The sequence below is a fragment of the Protopterus annectens genome, chromosome 14.part0 (assembly GCF_019279795.1).
Source record: "Protopterus annectens isolate FY-2018-M chromosome 14.part0, PAN1.0, whole genome shotgun sequence".
Classification (NCBI taxonomy): Eukaryota; Metazoa; Chordata; order Ceratodontiformes; family Protopteridae; genus Protopterus; species Protopterus annectens.
In genome coordinates, this window is record NC_056748.1 from 397,747,501 (window position 1) to 397,767,806 (window position 20,306).

The window sequence follows — 20,306 nt, forward strand, 5'->3', positions numbered from 1 at the left end:
TGTTCCCTATTTGCTTAACCATGCTACTTCTCTGTTGGTAGCATTGACAGGATTGTCTGCCTTTCCAGCTCATACAACAGTTCTGGTGGCATCAGAACTGCTCTTATAAATGTTACCTTTTACCCTCCCTATCCTGCTTCTTGTCTTAACCAAGTTCCCATGTTTGGTGGCAGCATGGATAGGATTATCTGCTTCTCCTTTTCATAAAACAATTTGATTGTAAGCAGGGCTGTTTTTGTTCAGCTTTTAACTTCTCCTGTCATACCTCCCAGCTTCTCTCCAACTCTGTCACCTCCAAAATTTTATCAAATTCCTATATTTTTGTAGTATTATAAATAGGAACTTCTGCCTGTCAAGATCTCACACATTTCTGCTGCTACCATGGCAATTCTTACTAGCTCAGGCTTTTAACTTTTCCTTTTCTTCCTCTAACCACTTTTCCAACTTGTCCCATTACCTCAGCAAAACCTCTCCGATTTACTACTCCTCTCACTCTGTCTCCAATCCCCCCCTACAATCAACTCCACACTTGCAGTTTACTCCTTACTGCAGTCCTTTCCCCTTCTTTCCAACCCCCTTCCTTAAGTATCTAATCTATCTAATACCCTCCATTATCACTAATGTCCTGATTTGTCCATTCTCTCCATTCATAGGATCATAGGAAGTTACTAGGCTATTGGCCCTGAGGCCCTTATAAGCCTAGCCAAGAGTTTAGCCCATGTTTAGACAAGTCAGTATCCAAAGCCCCTGTTCAGCAGGGACAGGGGTGAAATCCCAGGGGTGTATTTGCTGTTTCCCATCCAGTTATCCAGGTTTCGCTTGAAAAGGGACAATGAGGTACTCTGCTTGACGTGGAGAGAAAGTCTGTTGCACAGATGGGGGAGTCTCTGGGACACAAATCTGTCCCTCCATCAAGTTCTATTGATGTCACAGACCAGGTTGAGGGTGCACATGCGGGTTACTCGAGTGGAGCTTGACTTGCAGATATGCAGTAGTCCCATCAAAGCAGCGTCTGAGATTGCTTTGTATGTCAGAGAGAGGAAATTCTCTGAGGAGTTTGTATGAAACTGAGTAGAGGGACAGGGCTTTTAGCTTATCTGTGTAGGGTAGATGTTTGAGGCCCTGGATTCTTCTGGTGAGGAACCTCTGTGGTCTCTCTAGCTGCTACATGTGTTTTGCGAGGTACATGCCAAAGGGGGCATTGTACTCAATAATTGGCCTTATTAGGGAAGAATACAGGGATGTTATGATCTCTTTGTCCCTGGATGAGATAACCTTACTTATGAGGTGCACCATATAGTAAGCTTTCTGTACAATGGAAGCAACATGGTGGTCAAAAGTCAGGTTGCTATCAACCTGGGTGCCCAAATCCCTCATGACTGATTGGGTGCTTAGGACGTTGTTATTAATGTGATAATATGTGGGGACATCACTCTCCCCAAAGGGGATGATGCATTTTTTGGCATTCAGCTTGAGGCCATGTTTCTGACACCAGTCATTTGTTTGGGTGAGACCCTCTTGGAGGATGTTCACATCACTTGGGGAACTGATGACCACACCTAGTTTGCAGTCATCTGCAAAATTGGTCAGCTATAGCCCATGGTTTTGGCCTGCACCTCAGTGAAGTATATCCCGAATAACAGAGGCCCCAAGACTGATCCCTGGGGTATGCCGCTTGTTATGCGTCTACTGCTTAAGGTAGCTTCCCCTATTTTGATTAGGTGGGTTCTATCAGTGATCCAATTTGCTACCCACCTGATAACATATGGATTGATACCTAGTTGAGAGAGTTTGTCTGCTATGACTGAGTGGAGAATAGTGTCGAAGGCCTTGGCCAGGTCAAGGTAGGTGGTGTGCACCATCTTCCCTTCGTCCGTGCCTTTGGTGACTGTCTCAAAGAAGTCAACCAGATTTAACAGACATGACCTCCCCTTGACAAAGCCAAACTGTATGGGGTCGAGTGTTTGGAGGTTGCCAATGTCCCTGTTAATGAGGTCCATGATAATCCATTCCATGGCCTTGCAGATCAGGCTAGTTAGAATGATGGGTCTATAATTTCCCGGATCGATGGATGCTCCACCTTTGTGCAGAGGGATAACAGTGGCTGTCCTCCACTGGGCTGGGACAAAGCTGGTACTCAGGCTTTGGCTGAATAGGGTGCCTAATGTTGCTGCAAGTTCATGCCTGAGTTCATGTAGGATGCAGCCTGGGATGTCAGCGGGTCCCATGGAGATTGTATATTTTTGCCTTTGAGAGGGCAGTGATGACCTGCTCCCTACAGATAAGGGGAGGGGGCAGGTACTGGGGATGTCCTGATTTACTAATGGGGGGGGACACAGGGATGAGGTTTTCACTGAATCTGTTAGCCAATAGGTTGGCTATATCTACAGCATTTATATATGTGGTGTCCTTGACCACCAGTTCTGAACAGATCCGGGTGCTTCCTTTGAGATTGCGGGCATATGTGAAGAAGGCCTTATGATTGTCTCTTGTAGATGTGGCCAATTTGGACTTGAAGTTGGCTTTAGAGGATTTCACTAGTGCTCTTATTTGCTTGTTGAGGCTAAGGAGCGATTGCTTCCAATTGGGCACCTGCTTCTTCTTGGTCCTGGACAGCAATTTTTTTTCCTTTTGTAATATAGTTTATTTATTGCAGATGTCCACCAGACAGGTTTACTCTTCCTTGTGGAGGATGATTTTGTCCTATCAGGTATTCCTGATTCCATGCATCTATATAAGTGCTTGCATAGTACTTTGGTGTAGATTTGGACATTGATGCCAGTTCCAACAGAGGGGGGGGGGGGGCTGTGAAGCTGTTTATACCATCCCTCAGGAGGTGGTAATCAGCTTTGGAAATTTTTTTTTTTATCCTAGCTAGAGGGAGGTCAGGGGAGATGCTGACTTCGAAAGTGACCACTTTATGGTCGGATCTTACCAGAGAGGATGATACTGTAGGGGGTGCTGCAGTGGTTACTCATGCTGGTTAATACCAAGTCCGAGATATTATCACCTCTTGCGGGGATTGTCTGCCTTTCCAGCTCATACAACAGTTCTGGTGGCATCAGAACTGCTCTTATAAATGTTACCTTTTACCCTCCCTATCCTGCTTCTTGTCTTAACCAAGTTCCCATGTTTGGTGGCAGCATGGATAGGATTATCTGCTTCTCCTTTTCATAAAACAATTTGATTGTAAGCAGGGCTGTTTTTGTTCAGCTTTTAACTTCTCCTGTCATACCTCCCAGCTTCTCTCCAACTCTGTCACCTCCAAAATTTTATCAAATTCCTATATTTTTGTAGTATTATAAATAGGAACTTCTGCCTGTCAAGATCTCACACATTTCTGCTGCTACCATGGCAATTCTTACTAGCTCAGGCTTTTAACTTTTCCTTTTCTTCCTCTAACCACTTTTCCAACTTGTCCCATTACCTCAGCAAAACCTCTCCGATTTACTACTCCTCTCACTCTGTCTCCAATCCCCCCCCTACAATCAACTCCACACTTGCAGTTTACTCCTTACTGCAGTCCTTTCCCCTTCTTTCCAACCCCCTTCCTTAAGTATCTAATCTATCTAATACCCTCCATTATCACTAATGTCCTGATTTGTCCATTCTCTCCATTCATAGGATCATAGGAAGTTACTAGGCTATTGGCCCTGAGGCCCTTATAAGCCTAGCCAAGAGTTTAACCCATGTTTAGACAAGTCAGTATCCAAAGCCCCTGTTCAGCAGGGACAAGGGTGAAATCCCAGGGGTGTATTTGCTGTTTCCCATCCAGTTATCCAGGTTTCGCTTGAAAAGGGACAATGAGGTACTCTGCTTGACGTGGAGAGAAAGTTTGTTGCACAGATGGGGGAGTCTCTGGGACACAAATCTGTCCCTCCATCAAGTTCTATTGATGTCACAGACCAGGTTGAGGGTGCACATGCGGGTTACTCGAGTGGAGCTTGACTTGCAGATATGCAGTAGTCCCATCAAAGCAGCGTCTGAGATTGCTTTGTATGTCAGAGAGAGGAAATTCTCTGAGGAGTTTGTATGAAACTGAGTAGAGGGACAGGGCTTTTAGCCTATCTGTGTAGGGTAGATGTTTGACGCCCTGGATTCTTCTGGTGAGGAACCTCTGTGGTCTCTCTAGCTGCTACATGTGTTTTGCGAGGTACATGCCAAAGGGGGCATTGTACTCAATAATTGGCCTTATTAGGGAAGAATACAGGGATGTTATGATCTCTTTGTCCCTGGATGAGATAATCTTACTTATGAGGTGCACCATATAGTAAGCTTTCTGTACAATGGAAGCAACATGGTGGTCAAAAGTCAGGTTGCTATCAACCTGGGTGCCCAAATCCCTCATGACTGATTGGGTGCTTAGGACGTTGTTATTAATGTGATAATATGTGGGGACATTACTCTCCCCAAAGGGGATGATGCATTTTTTGGCATTCAGCTTGAGGCCATGTTTCTGACACCAGTCATTTGTTTGGGTGAGACCCTCTTGGAGGATGTTCACATCACTTGGGGAACTGATGACCACACCTAGTTTGCAGTCATCTGCAAAATTGGTCAGCTATAGCCCATGGTTTTGGCCTGCACCTCAGTGAAGTATATCCTGAATAACAGAGGCCCCAAGACTGATCCCTGGGGTATGCCGCTTGTTATGCGTCTACTGCTTAAGGTAGCTTCCCCTATTTTGATTAGGTGGGTTCTATCAGTGATCTAATTTGCTACCCATCTGATAACATATGGATTGATACCTAGTTGAGAGAGTTTGTCTGCTATGACTGAGTGGAGAATAGTGTCGAAGGCCTTGGCCAGGTCAAGGTAGGTGGTGTGCACCATCTTCCCTTCGTCCGTGCCTTTGGTGACTGTCTCAAAGAAGTCAACCAGATTTAACAGACATGACCTCCCCTTGACAAAGCCAAACTGTATGGGGTCGAGTGTTTGGAGGTTGCCAATGTCCCTGTTAATGAGGTCCATGATAATCCATTCCATGGCCTTGCAGATCAGGCTAGTTAGAATGATGGGTCTATAATTTCCCGGATCGATGGATGCTCCACCTTTGTGCAGAGGGATGACAGTGGCTGTCCTCCACTGGGCTGGGACAAAGCTGGTACTCAGGCTTTGGCTGAATAGGGTGCCTAATGTTGCTGCAAGTTCATGCCTGAGTTCATGTAGGATGCAGCCTGGGATGTCAGCGGGTCCCATGGAGATTGTATATTTTTGCCTTTGAGAGGGCAGTGATGACCTGCTCCCTACAGATAAGGGGAGGGGGGCAGGTACTGGGGATGTCCTGATTTACTAATGGGGGGGACACAGCGATGAGGTTTTCACTGAATCTGTTAGCCAATAGGTTGGCTATATCTACAGCATTTGTATATGTGGTGTCCTTGACCACCAGTTCTGAACAGATCCGGGTGCTTCCTTTGAGATTGCGGGCATATGTGAAGAAGGCCTTATGATTGTCTCTTGTAGATGTGGCCAATTTGGACTTGAAGTTGGCTTTAGAGGATTTCACTAGTGCTCTTATTTGCTTGTTGAGGCTAAGGAGCGATTGCTTCCAATTGGGCACCTGCTTCTTCTTGGTCCTGGACAGCATTTTTTTTCCTTTTGTAATATAGTTTATTTATTGCAGATGTCCACCAGACAGGTTTACTCTTCCTTGTGGAGGATGATTTTGTCCTGTCAGGTATTCCTGATTCCATTCATCTATATAAGTGCTTGCATAGTACTTTGGTGTAGATTTGGACATTGATGCCAGTTCCAACAGAGGGGGGGGGGGGCTGTGAAGCTGTTTATACCATCCCTCAGGAGGTGGTAATCAGCTTTGGAAAATTTTTTTTTTTTATCCTAGCTAGAGGGAGGTCAGGGGAGATGCTGACTTCGAAAGTGACCACTTTATGGTCGGATCTTACCAGAGAGGATGATACTGTAGGGGGTGCTGCAGTGGTTACTCATGCTGGTTAATACCAAGTCCGAGATATTATCACCTCTTGCGGGGATATTGACTAGCTGCTCCAAGGCATTTGCATTGATAAAAACAAGGAATTTCTGGGCATTTGCATTCTGACATGAGTAGTTTTTCTAATCTATGGTTGGGTAAGTCGCCCAGGATCAGGGCAAAGGGTTGGATCTTGATAGATTCAAAGAGGTCCAGATAGGTGGAGTGGGCATCCTGAGTCAAATTTGGGGGCCCTTAGCTAGCTATGATTTGAACAGGGGTCTTGTCACTGGTTAATTGCACCTGGAGTGTCTCATGTGCATCATACTGTTTGACCAGCCAGGAGGTGTGTGTGTGTGTGTCTTTACTAGACATTGAAACTCCACCTCCTTTGGCTTTGCTGCCCACAGTTTAGGGTCTGAAGGTATGATAGGATGAGTAACCAGGTAAGGCTGTGGTGCTCTCCGCAGCTTTAAACCAGGTTTCTGTGACTGCACAAATGTCAACATCTTCCAGTGTTAAGAATGCTTGCAATGAGTGCAGTTTCATATTTAGACTCCTAGCGTTTAGCAGCATTACATTTAATTTGCGTTTTGTTTAAATTTTCATGTTGGTTTTATTGACCTCAGGACGTTTCCTAAAAAAGGCACTATGAGGGAAGCAAGAGCCTTTGCCAGAAGCCTGAAGCCCAAGTGAGACATATGCAGACCATCTCTAGCAAGGCATCGTGGTCTGTTCGTTAAGAGAAAAAGTTTTAAAAACATACTGTTATTTGTCTTTTTCCTGTTCTTGCAAAGTGAACATGTTATTTGTTGGGATATGCCTATCAAAGATGGGCCTCATCTGTGAACAAAATGCAGCATTGCTTATGAACCTGAATGATATCTGTTTTCTGCATTTCAGAATAAAGAGATTTGGTTATAGCTCAGTGAAGCCTGGGATAAGGACGCACGGCCGAGTAAGAGTTAATTTACTGGGGCAGGCTGTGTGTCCTGGAAAATTTGAGCTACCGTTGTTGAACTGAACATTCTGTACTTCTTGAACATTCTGTACTAACTGCGGGTTTGAGGTAATTTGTGATAAACATGTTTATCCTATATGTTTTTCATAGCCAACTGTCAACGGTCAAAAATGTAACAAAAAGTTGTTTTGCTTGCAGTATAAAAGTTGATGTCAGTAAACAGGTTGATCAGATCAGATCAGATCAGATCAGAGGAGATCAGATCAGTCCAGACCAGACATCTTGGCCAACATGCTGTGTAATCTGGTTAACTACTAATAAAGGAAATTCATCACCTGAGGCAGATGCGACTCGTTTGAATTTTTTCTTCTGACATTTTGGTCCTTCGGACCGGAAACCTCTACGAAGATATGGATCAGACCGACAGAGAGACAGAAAAACCTGTGCAGGTGAGGGTTTCTCATCTTAAGATTCCCTCGACTGAAAGCCCTCCGACTGATTTGTCGTTGAAAGGAGGCCGGCTGCTCTCTGATCCCTATCTGAGGGATGGTTTCTGAACGAAAAGGGGAAACGGAGTCTCATCTGGTTCAGGTAGGATGAAAAATAAATTTCTTTTAATTTAATTTAATCTTGTCGACAACGTTTTATTTATAGTTAAGGATGGGTAGGATTACTTATTAAGTTTATTTTGTTAGAGTCACCTGTTAAGATAGTCCCATTTTATAATAAGCCCTGTAAAATAATTTTGATACAGTCCTAAATACCTGAAAAAAAAAAGAAAGGTAAAATAAGAAATCTAGGGGAAATATGGGTTTGAGTTGCTGCAAGTGTGAGAGTGATGCCTGTTTAAATGTTGATGCTAAGTATATGAAAGGTTTAAACAAAAATAATGTTAAATTTTTGAAAAAGTGGAAGTCGAGATATGATTTTGATGGTACACTGAATAAGAATGCTTGTGCAAAATTGGTTAGAGATTTGAAAAGAGATGCGGGAACTAGAACTAAAAAACAAAGACAGTTGGGATTTCCCCAAGCACAAAAATGGTTAGAAGAGGCAAATAAATGAGCTATAAAAGAAAAACAGTGCCAGGAAAAAGAAAAAATAAATCAAAAGGGATCACTGGTGCCAAGTGGAAAAGTAGCTTTATTTTTAGATAAGGAGGATGAGCATACAGTTTGTGCGGTACAAAGGCAGGCAACTGCCCCACCGTATGGGGAAATTGCTGCTGCTGTACCAGCAGAACCTCCTCAATATCAGTCTGAAGATGTGGGATCTGTAAAGCAGGGTGGGTTATTGGCTCCTCAAGGAAATGTTGTGACCCCTCCAATTTACCCGCAAATTCCCGTAGTACCCAAGGTTGCTTTGCAACAGGTAGACAAACCTATGCAGTTAAGGTCGGGACCAGCAGGGCAAGGACGTTGGGCCATTAAACTTTCTGATCACTCAGAGGCCTTTCCCTTAATACAAGTTGCAAACCCACAAGCAGGGGATGTTGGACAAGAGCCAACTATTTTAGTTTATCGTCCCTGGGCTAGAGAGGATATAAAACGAGCTACAGATGGTATTTCTCATCCCAAGGTTAATTTTCAAAAGTTTTCTGAGGACATAGTTGGTATGCGTTTAAGTTATCATCTAAATGGTTTAGAAGTAGAACAAGTAGTGCGACAAATCCTGGGTCCAGATTGGCACTTAGTTTGTGGTGCTTGGACATGTAAGGCAGATGACGGCACTACATTAAAGCATAATTCTGCGGTGTTAGACACGTGAGTCACTGATTTGTTGAAGAGAATTTCTGATAAGTGGCATCCAAGAGCAGATTGGACAGTAATAAATCAGTGCATCCAAAATGATGATGAATCTGTAGATCACTATATTGTAAGATTGACAGAAGTGTTCAATAACCATTGTGGAATGATGATTCTGCAGGATCAGACTACTGATAGTCCGTACTAACAGCAATTGAAAAACGCTTTTCTTAAAGGTTGTAAGGCTCCGATAGTTTTATAACTAAGCATATGGTTGATCACAGAACATGTAGACTGCAACCTTTGTTTGAATATGCACAGCATGCTGAGCGACATTTCAATTTAAAAAAGAAAAAGAAAGTACAAGTGTTAGCAGTAGGGGATGATGGTGGTATATTTTTGGTAAAGGACCAAAGGGGGCAAGGGCACCGTGGTGGCGTACAAAGATGTGGGGGCCCGAAATGGGACACGAGGTATAAATAGGGTGAACATTCAGAGGAATATGAGGGGAGGTTAAAACGTGGAGAATGTTTTAAATGCGGTAGACATGGGCACTTTGTTGCCGACTGTGAAGAGTGGCAACATCCCCCACAGCTTACGAACAAGGGCTCCGCATGACTATATGATAGTAAAGGAAGGTGCCAAATTCATTATTGTGATTATTGTAGAGAAGAAGAAAGCGAGAATGATTGTGATGATGATGAGGCAGACACTCTCTGCGATGAATGTCAGGACACCCAGGAAATTAAGGAAGGGCAGGATTGTGACTGTGAAGTCATAAACCTGGCACATTTGGGTATTGCTATGTATCTGGATTAAAAACCCATGATATAGTTTTTGGTTGAGGGACAGAAAGTGGAGTTTTTATGTGATTCAGGTGCATCGCATACACTTTTGGGTCCAGCAGTTCTACCCCCGAATTGCGAAACAGATGAGTTTGTCCTTGTGAAAGCGGCAAACGGGAAAATCTATAAGGAACCACTGTCTCATCCTCTATTGTTCACAGATCCACAAACAAACCAAACTGTTAGGTGTAGGGTAATTATATCGAAAGTTTGTCCAGTTAATTTGCTGGGAAGAGATTTGATGCATTTGTTTGGAATAGCGGCAATTCCCACACGTAAAGGCATTGAGGCGAAAAGGTTAGCGGATGGCTTGGTGGTACAAGGAGTACAAGACTTGTTTTACTGGTATAGCCAGGACTTGATTTCAAACGGGCTGGGGAGGGTTGATACAGATTTGATCAACCTAGCTTTAAGTAAATCTAGGAGCGGGTCACCACAGGTTGCGGCGCACTTTCATTGTACTATGTAGTACAGACAGGCCCCTGGTCCGGATAAAGAATTTGAAAAAGAATTCTTTAGGCACAAATGTGCAAGGATAATTTTGAATGATATGTTTTGGGATAAGCAAGGTAATACAGTAGTGACTTGTACTTTGACCAAGGAAATGAGTTCTTTATATCGCTCAGGTTATAGCCCACATATTTCAATTACTAAAGCGGTGAGGACACATTGGGTAGATTTGGCGAAAAAGGTAACAAACTGGGACACAATGTCCGAAAGTCAGTTGAAGGATCAACAGATCCAGGTTCAAAGATTAAATTGGGTGACTTGGGCACAACCAAGTGTGCACCTCAGGGATGACAAAACAGAAATGGCATGACAAATCCACCTAACTCAAGAGGAAGATAGTGCGTTAAGTGCCTTACCCGTAGATTTATGGTCAAAAGGTAAAGGGGATGTAGGACTGATGAAAACAGCAGGTGAAGTTTGTATAACTCCAAAGTCAGGTTTTAGACCTCGTAAGCACCAATATCCGCTAAGTAAACAAGCAGAGGAAGGAATTAAGCCAGTCATTGAGCAGCTAAAACAGGTAGGAATTATTGTTGAATGCCCAGATTCGCCCTGCAATACTCCGTTGTTTCCTGTAAAGAAACCGGATGGGTCATGGAGGTTGGTTCAGGATTTACAAGCAGTTAATTCGGCTGTGATCCCAAGAGCACTGGTGGTCCCTGACCCCTATACATTACTTAATGATTTATTACCTCAGCACATATATTTTTCTGTCATAGATATAAGCAATGCCTTTTTCTCCATACCACTACATAAGGAGAGTAGATTTTGGTTTGCATTCACTTATCAAGGTAAAAGATACACCTACACCAGATTGCCACAGGGCTATTGTGAGAGTCCGACAATATTCGTGCAAGAAATGGCTGCGAATTTAGCTCAGTTTGTTCCCCCAGAGGGAAGCCAGGTTCTGTTGTATGTAGATGATATTTTGTTGGCCTCACCCACGCAGGAAAGTTGTAGAAAGGATACCCTTGCCCTTCTTAGTTTTTTAGCTGAGCAAGGACATAAGGTAAATAAAGAAAAGCTACAATTGTGGAAAGCACAAGTAAAGTACTTGGGTTATTTAATTTCGCAGGCAGGTAGACAATTGGAGAACAAAAGAAAACAAGCAATTCTTGAGGCACCTATGGCTACGACTAAGTGGGAGATGATGTCCTTTTTAAGTGTGACTAATTTTTGTAGAAGTTGGATCCCTAACTATGCTGAGGAAGTAGGGCCATTGACCGCACTGATCTATGATACTCCCATGGTGGCTAAGAATAATATACAGTGGACAAATAAGGCAATACAGGCATTTATTAGAATTAAGCAATTGATAGCAGGATCCTCTGTTTTGGGTTTTCCGAACTATTCTAAGCCGTTTGTACAAATGGTTGATTGTAAGGGAGGATATATGACTTTGGTTCTGGTACAAGTACATGGGGATAAACAGAGGCCGATAGCTTTCTACTCCTCCAGATTAGATCCTGTTGCAAGGGCATTGCGCATTGTGTTCAAGCTGTGGTGGCGGCCGCCATGGCAGTACAAGCCTCAGCATCATTAGTTTTGTTTCACCCATTACAATTGCGGGTTCCACATTCAGTAGCTACTATACTTTTGCAAGATAAGATAACCTTTTTATCTCCTAGTCGACATTTGTCGTGTATGACAGTGCTGCTGACACAGCCTCATATGACTATAGAAAGATGTACCACTCTTAATCCGGCGACACTTTTGCCGACTCCAGAAGAAGGTACTCCACACGTTTGTTTAGAGAGCATTCATGACATAGTACTTCCCCGACCAGATTTAATGGATATTCCGTTGATAGATTCTGATCTCGTTTTGTTTGTAGACGGATCAGCAAAGAAAGACACTGTAGGAAAAACACTAGTAGGGTATGCTGTCACCACAGAAACTGAAGTTTTGGAGGCAAAAGGATTGTCAAACATTTATTCTGCACAAGCAGCTGAGTTGGTGGCTTTGACTCGAGCTTGTACCTTAGGGGAGGGTAAAAAAGTGACAGTTTATACAGATAGTCAATATGCTTTCTCCACTGTACATGTTTTCGCTCAACTATGGAAGAATAGGGGAATGGTTACTGTGACAGGCAAACCAATAAATCACAGAGATTTAATTTTACAGTTGTTAGATGCAGTGCAACTACCACTTCAGATAGCGATATGTAAATGTTCCGCACATACCAACAGAAAAGATCCTGTCTCCAGGGGAAATGCCCTTGCTGATATGGCTGCAAAAAAGGCAGCTCAAGAAAATTATTTGCTTTGACATGATAATGATTTGGAGCCCGGACACCTCTTAGACTTAGAGACACTAAAAGTAATGCAAACATTGACGACACAGAAGGAAAAATGTTGTTAGGTAAAATATGGTATCACTCAACAGAGTGGGTTGTATAGGGCATCAGCTGGCAAAATGGTATTATCCTCAAACCTTTTTAGGTATGCGGCATTGGTTAGCCATGGACCTGCCCATGTAGGAGTACAGACAATGATTCTAATAGTGTCTAAGGTGTTTTGGTGTAAAGGGTTTTCAACTTATGCAAAGCAATTCTGTTTATCTTGTTTATTATGTGCAAAGTATCATGCTCAGGGGGGAGTTAAAAAGTCTCAGCAGGCATTCCCTCCCCCTCCGTATCCATTCCACACACTCTGTATGGACTTTATTGAATTGACACCCTCAGAGGGAAAAAGGTTCTGTTTAGTCATTATTGATGCTTTTTCTAAATGGGTAGAAGCTTTTCCAGTGAAGCATCCGAATGTACAAACAGTAGCAAAGCTTTTGACTACAGAAATAATTCCCCGATTTGGCCTACCAAGATGCATTTACAGTGATAATGGGTCTCATTTTGTTAACCAGATTGTTCAGAAATTGGGTCAAGTGTTTCAAATTGATCTCAAAAATCATTGTGCTTACCATCCCCAATCAGCTGGACTGGTGGAAAGACACAACGGTGTCTTGAAGAGTAAGCTCCGCAAACTAATGGCAGAAACACATAGGTCATGGACTGCGTGCCTTCCGTTGGCACTCCTGTACATGCGAATCTCACCTTCCTACAAAGGACTTACACCATTTGAACTTTTGTTTGGGAGACCATATTACGTCCACAGTGGCAAGGATTGTTGCCAGCGGAACGTGAGGGGGGGTGAGGATCTAGCGGATTATATGAAGAAGCTGCTAAATGTCAAATCTCTTGTAACCAATGACTCCTTTGCAGATTCCAGAAATGAAACCTTGTTAAGCGTGGCACCCGGGGACTGGGTGTGGATCCGAATTGTGAAGAGAAAGAATTGGTCATCCCCCAGGTGGGAAGGCCCATACCAAGTACTTATCTAGACACCTACGGCTGTAAAGATCGCTGAGAGGACTTTGTGGATTCATATCACCCACTGTAAAAAACTCAAGGCTCTTCCTTCTGTCATTGATATTGGTCAAACTCCACCGGACCTCTGAGCGCAAAGTCTGGCTACAAAGGGGGATTAGCCCAATAGGGGTTAGTTCGTCTCAAACCCAGTGAAGAAACCAACGGCGCGAGGTAGTCCTTAGGGAGGATGGCCATGTTCAATTGGTACTTGAACTGTCACATGATGATGATTTTGGTGGCAAAAGTAAATATGTCTATACGAGAAGGAACAGTTGCAAGAGAAAAAGGAATGGTGGTGCTGCAAGCGCAAACAGGTGTTACTACTGTGTTTAAGGTGAAACTTTATGAAGGAATTTTGGACTGTTTTAAATGGAACAATAATAATTTCTTGACTCATGCAAAATACTTGTGCAATAGAGATTGTATGTCCTGGTCAAGTGTTTGGTGGTCAACAGATGTGAATGGATGGGAAGCAAGTGGTGCAGTGATACCAGAGAAAGATAAAAGCAGGCAACAAAGAATAAAAATTGCGCATTCCCAAGGTACCGGAGTAGTTACTATAACCATTGTGTCACCACAAGAAAATGATTCAGGAGTTTATGGAATCGGAGTGTCTCTTCCAACTAGAACTGATCCTTTGGGGACCCTCCAACTTAAAGTACAAAGCCTTAAGAATGCTACAAATAAAGCAGATTTTGCCTTCACAAAAAAGAACAATTGTTACTCGAGACGGGATTCTTACACCATAATGAATGGTTATCTTGGGTTAGATATAGTACCCGAGAAGCACATTGTGAGAACTGTATTTCATGTGCTGAACAGCAATTAGCAACAGTCCCATTGATGCAAGATGAAGGTAACCTAACGTGTCTGTTGAAATTATTCTTCAACAAAACTGAAGATAAATGCAAAGATGAAACTCAGCGTTTTTCCGGTCATAAGCAAAGTTGAGAAACCGCCTGCAGCGATTTCCTATCCAGGGTCGTATATGTGCATTTCCAGAGATGGCACAGGGAAAAATTATGGCAATATGGGACAGAACTATTGCAATGTTACTGTGAATGGCAATGGGAATCCATTTCTGGAGAACCAAACTCATAGTTTAGCAGACGTATGGTGGTTATGTGGAGACAACAACCTCAGCTCAAGGCTTACGATTCCCTGGAAGGGAACTTGTGCACTTGTAAAGTTAATTCTGCCATTCTACATTTTCCCAGTTCCAGCAAGCAGTTCCATAAGAGAACTTGAAATAAAGCCGAAGTGGTTGAGTAGGAGAAAAAGAGAGGCACCGAAGCAATCTTTCGATAACGGTGTCTACATCGATAGCATTGGCATACCAAGAGGTGTACCTGATGAATACAAAGCAATAAACCAAATAGCAGCTGGTTTTACATCCATCTTTGTCTGGATTCAACCTAATAAGAATGTGGACTGGATCAACTACATTTACTATAACCAGCAGCGTTTTGTGAACTATACCAAAGATGCATTGAAAGGAATTGCTGAACAACTGGAGGCCACTTCGCAGGTGGCATGGCAGAATCGAATTGCGTTGGATATGCTCCTGGCCAAAGAAGGAGGAGTTTGCAAGATGTTTGGGACTTTCTGTTGTACATATATTCCAAACAACACTGCGCCTGATGGAAGTATCACTCGAGCTTTGAAAGGTTTGGAGATGTTATCCGAAGAATTGGCAGAGAACTCTGGGGTAAATAATCCCTTTACAGATTTTCTTCAAGCGTGGTTTGGAAAATGGAGTCATCTCATCAGCAGTTTCCTGGTGTCCGTTGGAGTCGCTGTGGCTATTGTGGTGGTATGTGGTTGTTGTTGTTGTATACCCAGTATCAGAGGTCTTCTACAAAGACTGGTTGATACTGCTGTTACGAAGACGATGTACCAGCAATTGCAACAGACTGGTGAAAGTGAATACATTGAAATGTGACTCTTTGCAAATGTTTTTGAAGTTTAAAAATTTGTCTTGCCAATGAAGTAATGTATGCAAGGAAAAACTTAGTTTTTACCATATATTGCTGAAATAAAAGACAAATAAAAGTGTTTTCAGGGGGGAAATGTTAAGAGAAAAAGTTTTAAAAACATACTGTTATTTGTCTTTTTCCTGTTCTTGCAAAGTGAACATGTTATTTGTTGGGATATGCCTATCAAAGATGGGCCTCATCTGTGAACAAAATGCAGCATTGCTTATGAACCTGAATGATATCTGTTTTCTGCATTTCAGAATAAAGAGATTTGGTTATAGCTCAGTGAAGCCTGGGATAAGGACGCACAGCGGAGTAAGAGTTAATTTACTGGGGCAGGCTGTGTGTCCTGGAAAATTTGAGCTACCGTTGTTGAACTGAATTGAAAAAAGCAATTTCTGTTCAGATACTTCACCTACAAAACTGCCCCAGCACACAAAACACTCTCAAAAATTGCTCTCCAAGCTTTAGCATTCTATTATTAAAATTATTCTTGCCGGGGATATTCATTTGAATCCAGGCACTTACAGCTTACCTGTCAGCAAGCAAAATGCCTTTACCTCCCCCATGCATTCCAGAGTAAAGACTTAAGAGTAATAGGGCTTAACATAGGCAGCATAAAAAAACAAACTGAGAACCTTTGAGGCTTGATTTTATAATGAGAAACTCATAATGTAGGACACTGAGAAATGTGGATAAAAGATGACTACTGCCTCTTTCAATTTGTTCTATAAATTTATTTTCTGGTCAGTGATAATCATCCATGCAAAGCAAAAGGTAGTGGTAAATCCCATCTAATCAACAAGAATTACCGTATTCATATAATTCAAGTCATAAAAGTCAATGTCATCTTTGCCAAAGATCCTAACTGGATTCTGGCACAAACAAGGTCGCACAGATACACATGCAGAGGCAGAGACAGAAACCCACACATGCATGACACACACACATATATGTCAAAAGTAATGCCTAAACTAGAATACTCCCCACATAACCTCTAGAAGCTTCTTAACTAACATACCTCCTCATAATAAATGCCTCTGATATGTAAGGACATAGTTGGGTTGGATTGCATGGCCAGGCTTATAAATGTCCTGGTGTTCACACACACACACACACACACACACACACACACACACACACACACACACACACACGCTCAGCAATTACAGTCACTTTCGTGACTGAATACACCTTACTTGTTGTGATCAGATGAATGAATGAAAAAAAAAATCACACAGTTCAAAGTACTAGAAACACAAAACTTACAGGTGAGCAAAGATTAAACTATTGAGCTTCAGCTGCTCCAAAGTTCAACCCATTGAGGACTGGAGTTCTTTCTCCATAGGAAATCACTGTTGGTGAGTTCTACTGGCAATGATGCCCTTTTTGGGAGAATTTCCCCCTTCTTTGAGGTGGTATACAGAAATTTGGGAGGTGTGGGGAGGTTAAATTGCCCATTTATTTTAGCTAATTTAGCTTGGGGATTCAGATGACCAGCCTGCTAAGTTTCGTCCACTGATAGTGGAAGCATTGCAACCCACCCATTCTCGCTGATTTTGCAGAACATCCCTTATTTGCTCCTTTATTTTCTAGTAAATCTCTGAGGATTACAGCTAGTCAATAAAGACAGACATTATAGTTTCAAACTTCTTAGTGTTCAGGTAATGCATGCTGATGAAAAGACTCTTTAGGTCCGAGTTGTTGAGCAAAGCAGTTGAGAGGTATGTTGTTCCCCTCATTGCATTTTTTTCTTTATTTTTCCCACCTTGTCAAACACAGCTATTTTAAACTGAACTTAAAAATTGATAAGCAAAACTACAAGTTCTTGTAACTGCTATTGCAGTTAGTTTTTGCTAGTTGAATGTTTTCTTTTAACCTTTAAACAGCTGTTCTTATAAATTGTACTTTTTTAGTATAGCTGTTTTCTATTCTGCTTGGCAACTATGCTAACCAGTAACTACAGAATTCAGGAGGAAGAGAATACTGTAGCACTGATCTTAGAGAAGTGAAAAGCTGTAGAATTGAAACAGACTGCTGTGTGTGTGTTCTTTGGCTTCTGATAATGGCATTCGTATGTCTATCCTCTAACTTCCCTGCATGTACTATAGAGCATCATGCTTGTTGAGGTAATGTGTTAAGTGAAAGTGAGGAAGAACAATGTGTCTAAAATAATTATTTTTACTTACAGCAAGGGAATTCCTTGCATGAGTGGGTGATCTTGTTTTGAGGAGGAGCTCCCTGATATAAATATATTCCTTTAGGTCATCAAGCATCCAGTGGGGATTTGTTGTTCAAGCCCAGTTTTTGAAGTCATATAAAACAGAACAGAGTCAAAACAATTTTGTAGCTTTCAGATATGATGTAATAAATAAGTTGCAGTGTCAAACACTGCAGTGAAATACAGACATCTCTGATTAAAGTAGATTCTCAAGCACAAATGCACATATGATAAAATCCAGTTTAGCAATCAGAAAACAAAAATAGCCCCCAGGAGATTCAGGAAATTGATACCTGGGTGGTGTCTTGTCTATTAGCAGTCATCTACTACCATCTTGGGCTTTATATATTGCTGTGGCGCTGGAATGTTATGTAAATGTGAAAAATGTTTTGGTTTATTTCATGCTCAAACGATGATAGCTTGAATGTTGTTACAGAGTGCTGGATAGTGATAGGTTTTCTTAAAGTGAGGGGAACACTATCCAGTCTATGTGTTGGCGGTGTCATCTTAAGGGAAAGAAAGTCGGGTTAAACATACATTTACATAGGAAAATAAACACACGTGAAGGCAATCAATCTGGCTAAAAACGGAAGAGGGGAACAACCTTTGCTTCCTTCTTTATTATAAAGCACATGGTCACATGACCTTTCTTGACTTCTCCACACCAACGACGTCAGTGTAAGAGCACACATACGATCATTCACTTTCTTTTATTATTATTATCAGCCAACACCCCCACTTGCTCTTACGCTGTGTACAAATACATTTTAAGAACATATTTTGGATAACTCTTCCTTCATATTCCAAATACATAATACATGAACCTTTCAATTTTCGATTTCGTAGCAGGTTTAGTAAAGATATCTGCAACCATGTCCGTTGTCGGGCAATATTCAAGGCTTATTTTGTCATCATTAAGTGCTGATCTAACAAAATGATACTTAATGTCAACATGTTTACATCTCTGTTGGCTTATTGGATTCTTCGACAAAGCGATTGCTCCTTGATTGTCTTTAAATAGTGTTACTGGCACACACTTGCACTCTCCATCCATTCCATTCAACAGCTGCACAAGGTACAAACCCTCCTGTGTTGTTGTTGCCAATGCCATGTACTCTGCCTCACATGTAGATAAAGCCACTGTTTGTTGTTTCTTTGATTTCTATGAAATAATAGGCCCGTCTCTATTGAGGCCAAAGCAATAACCTGTTGTAGTATGCCTATCGTTTTGATCTGTTGCCCAATCTGCATCACTGTATGCTACAAGCTGAAGTTTCTCTTTACTTTTCTTGTAACACAGCTGCCTGTCCAATGTACCTTTTAAGTACCTTAACACATGTTTGGTTAGTGTTAAATGAGATTCACTCATTTGTGACAAATATTGTGAAAGTTTACTTACAATCCAGCTAAGATCAGGTCTCGTGCTTGTCAGTGGTGGCTGGTGACTTCAAATCAAAGGGGGGCTGTAGGAGACATCTGAATGGGTGGGGCCAGCAGGAAGGAGTGTGACCAACTAGAAAGGGGTGTGGCTATGCTCAAAACCACAAAAACTGGGGCTTTAATTAAAGACGCTGCCATGGGTGCCAAACTGTCATTATGAGAGTCCAATCAAGACAAAATAAAGTGGATAAGAAAAAATACATTCAGTGCATTGGCTACATGACAGCTTACTTAATATCTAGATGGAAACAAAGGTTGGAGGCATGAAAAAATAAATTACTTTTAAATACATTACTGGAATGCCAGTCAAAATACAAGTATAAAAAAAACAAGAAGTACTCAACTTAAACCACCAGATCCGCGGTGGTGCAACGGTAGCGTTGTTGCCTCACAGCAAGAGGTTCTCCCATTCAATTCTCGGCTGGAGTGTGGGGAGTGCCTTCTGTGTGGAGTCTGCATGTCCTCCCCGTGGTCGAGTGGCGTTCCGAAAGACATGCGTGAATGGGCGTGCCTTCGTTGAAGGTTGGGCATCGAGCTGGCAACTTGGCACCGTAAAATTCTACTGCCAATCGTTAGCGGACCGGAGTTCCGCTGTGGCGACCCCTAATCGGGAAAAGTTGAAAGCCAAACAACAACAACTCAACTTAAACCACTGCACTGCAGTTCTAATTATAGTTTATATTCAGCTTTATAAAAGTACCAAGTAAGATGCAGCCAATGACATGCATTTTCTGAATAATAAGAAGCATAAATCAACAGTATAAAAGTATGACAAAAACAGAACATTCTGCAAAATCAAGGATAGATGAAAAGCCACTGTACTTGTGTCTACCTTGGATCGGGGGATACTCTGCACGCTTACACTGCATAATTGCTCCTTTCCTTGCTTAGACACATCCAGAGTCACCACATGGGGGAGTGAGGTACAAGTATGTCACAATTTCAAATGTCTCTGGCTGACAGTGATGGCCCTGACACGTTTGTCATACTCTCAACCTCAGAGCAAGAAATCTTGACAAAGCCATAAATAAAAGTGGGTCTAAGGCCCAAAAAATAAGGGCAAATTTTAAATATTGCTCTTGCAAACTTTGAAAGTTAATAGAATAGTAGGTCTTGCATTAGTATGAATTTTCTGAAGGGTAAGAAATCTGAAACTCAAATATCTGTCATTACTTTCTAACTTCAATTTTTAATGATTTGCCACTACTTTGCCAGAAAAACCACAATTTTATGAAAAAATGACCAAAAATGTGATGTGAAAATCTACACACACACACACACACACACACACACACACACACACACACACACA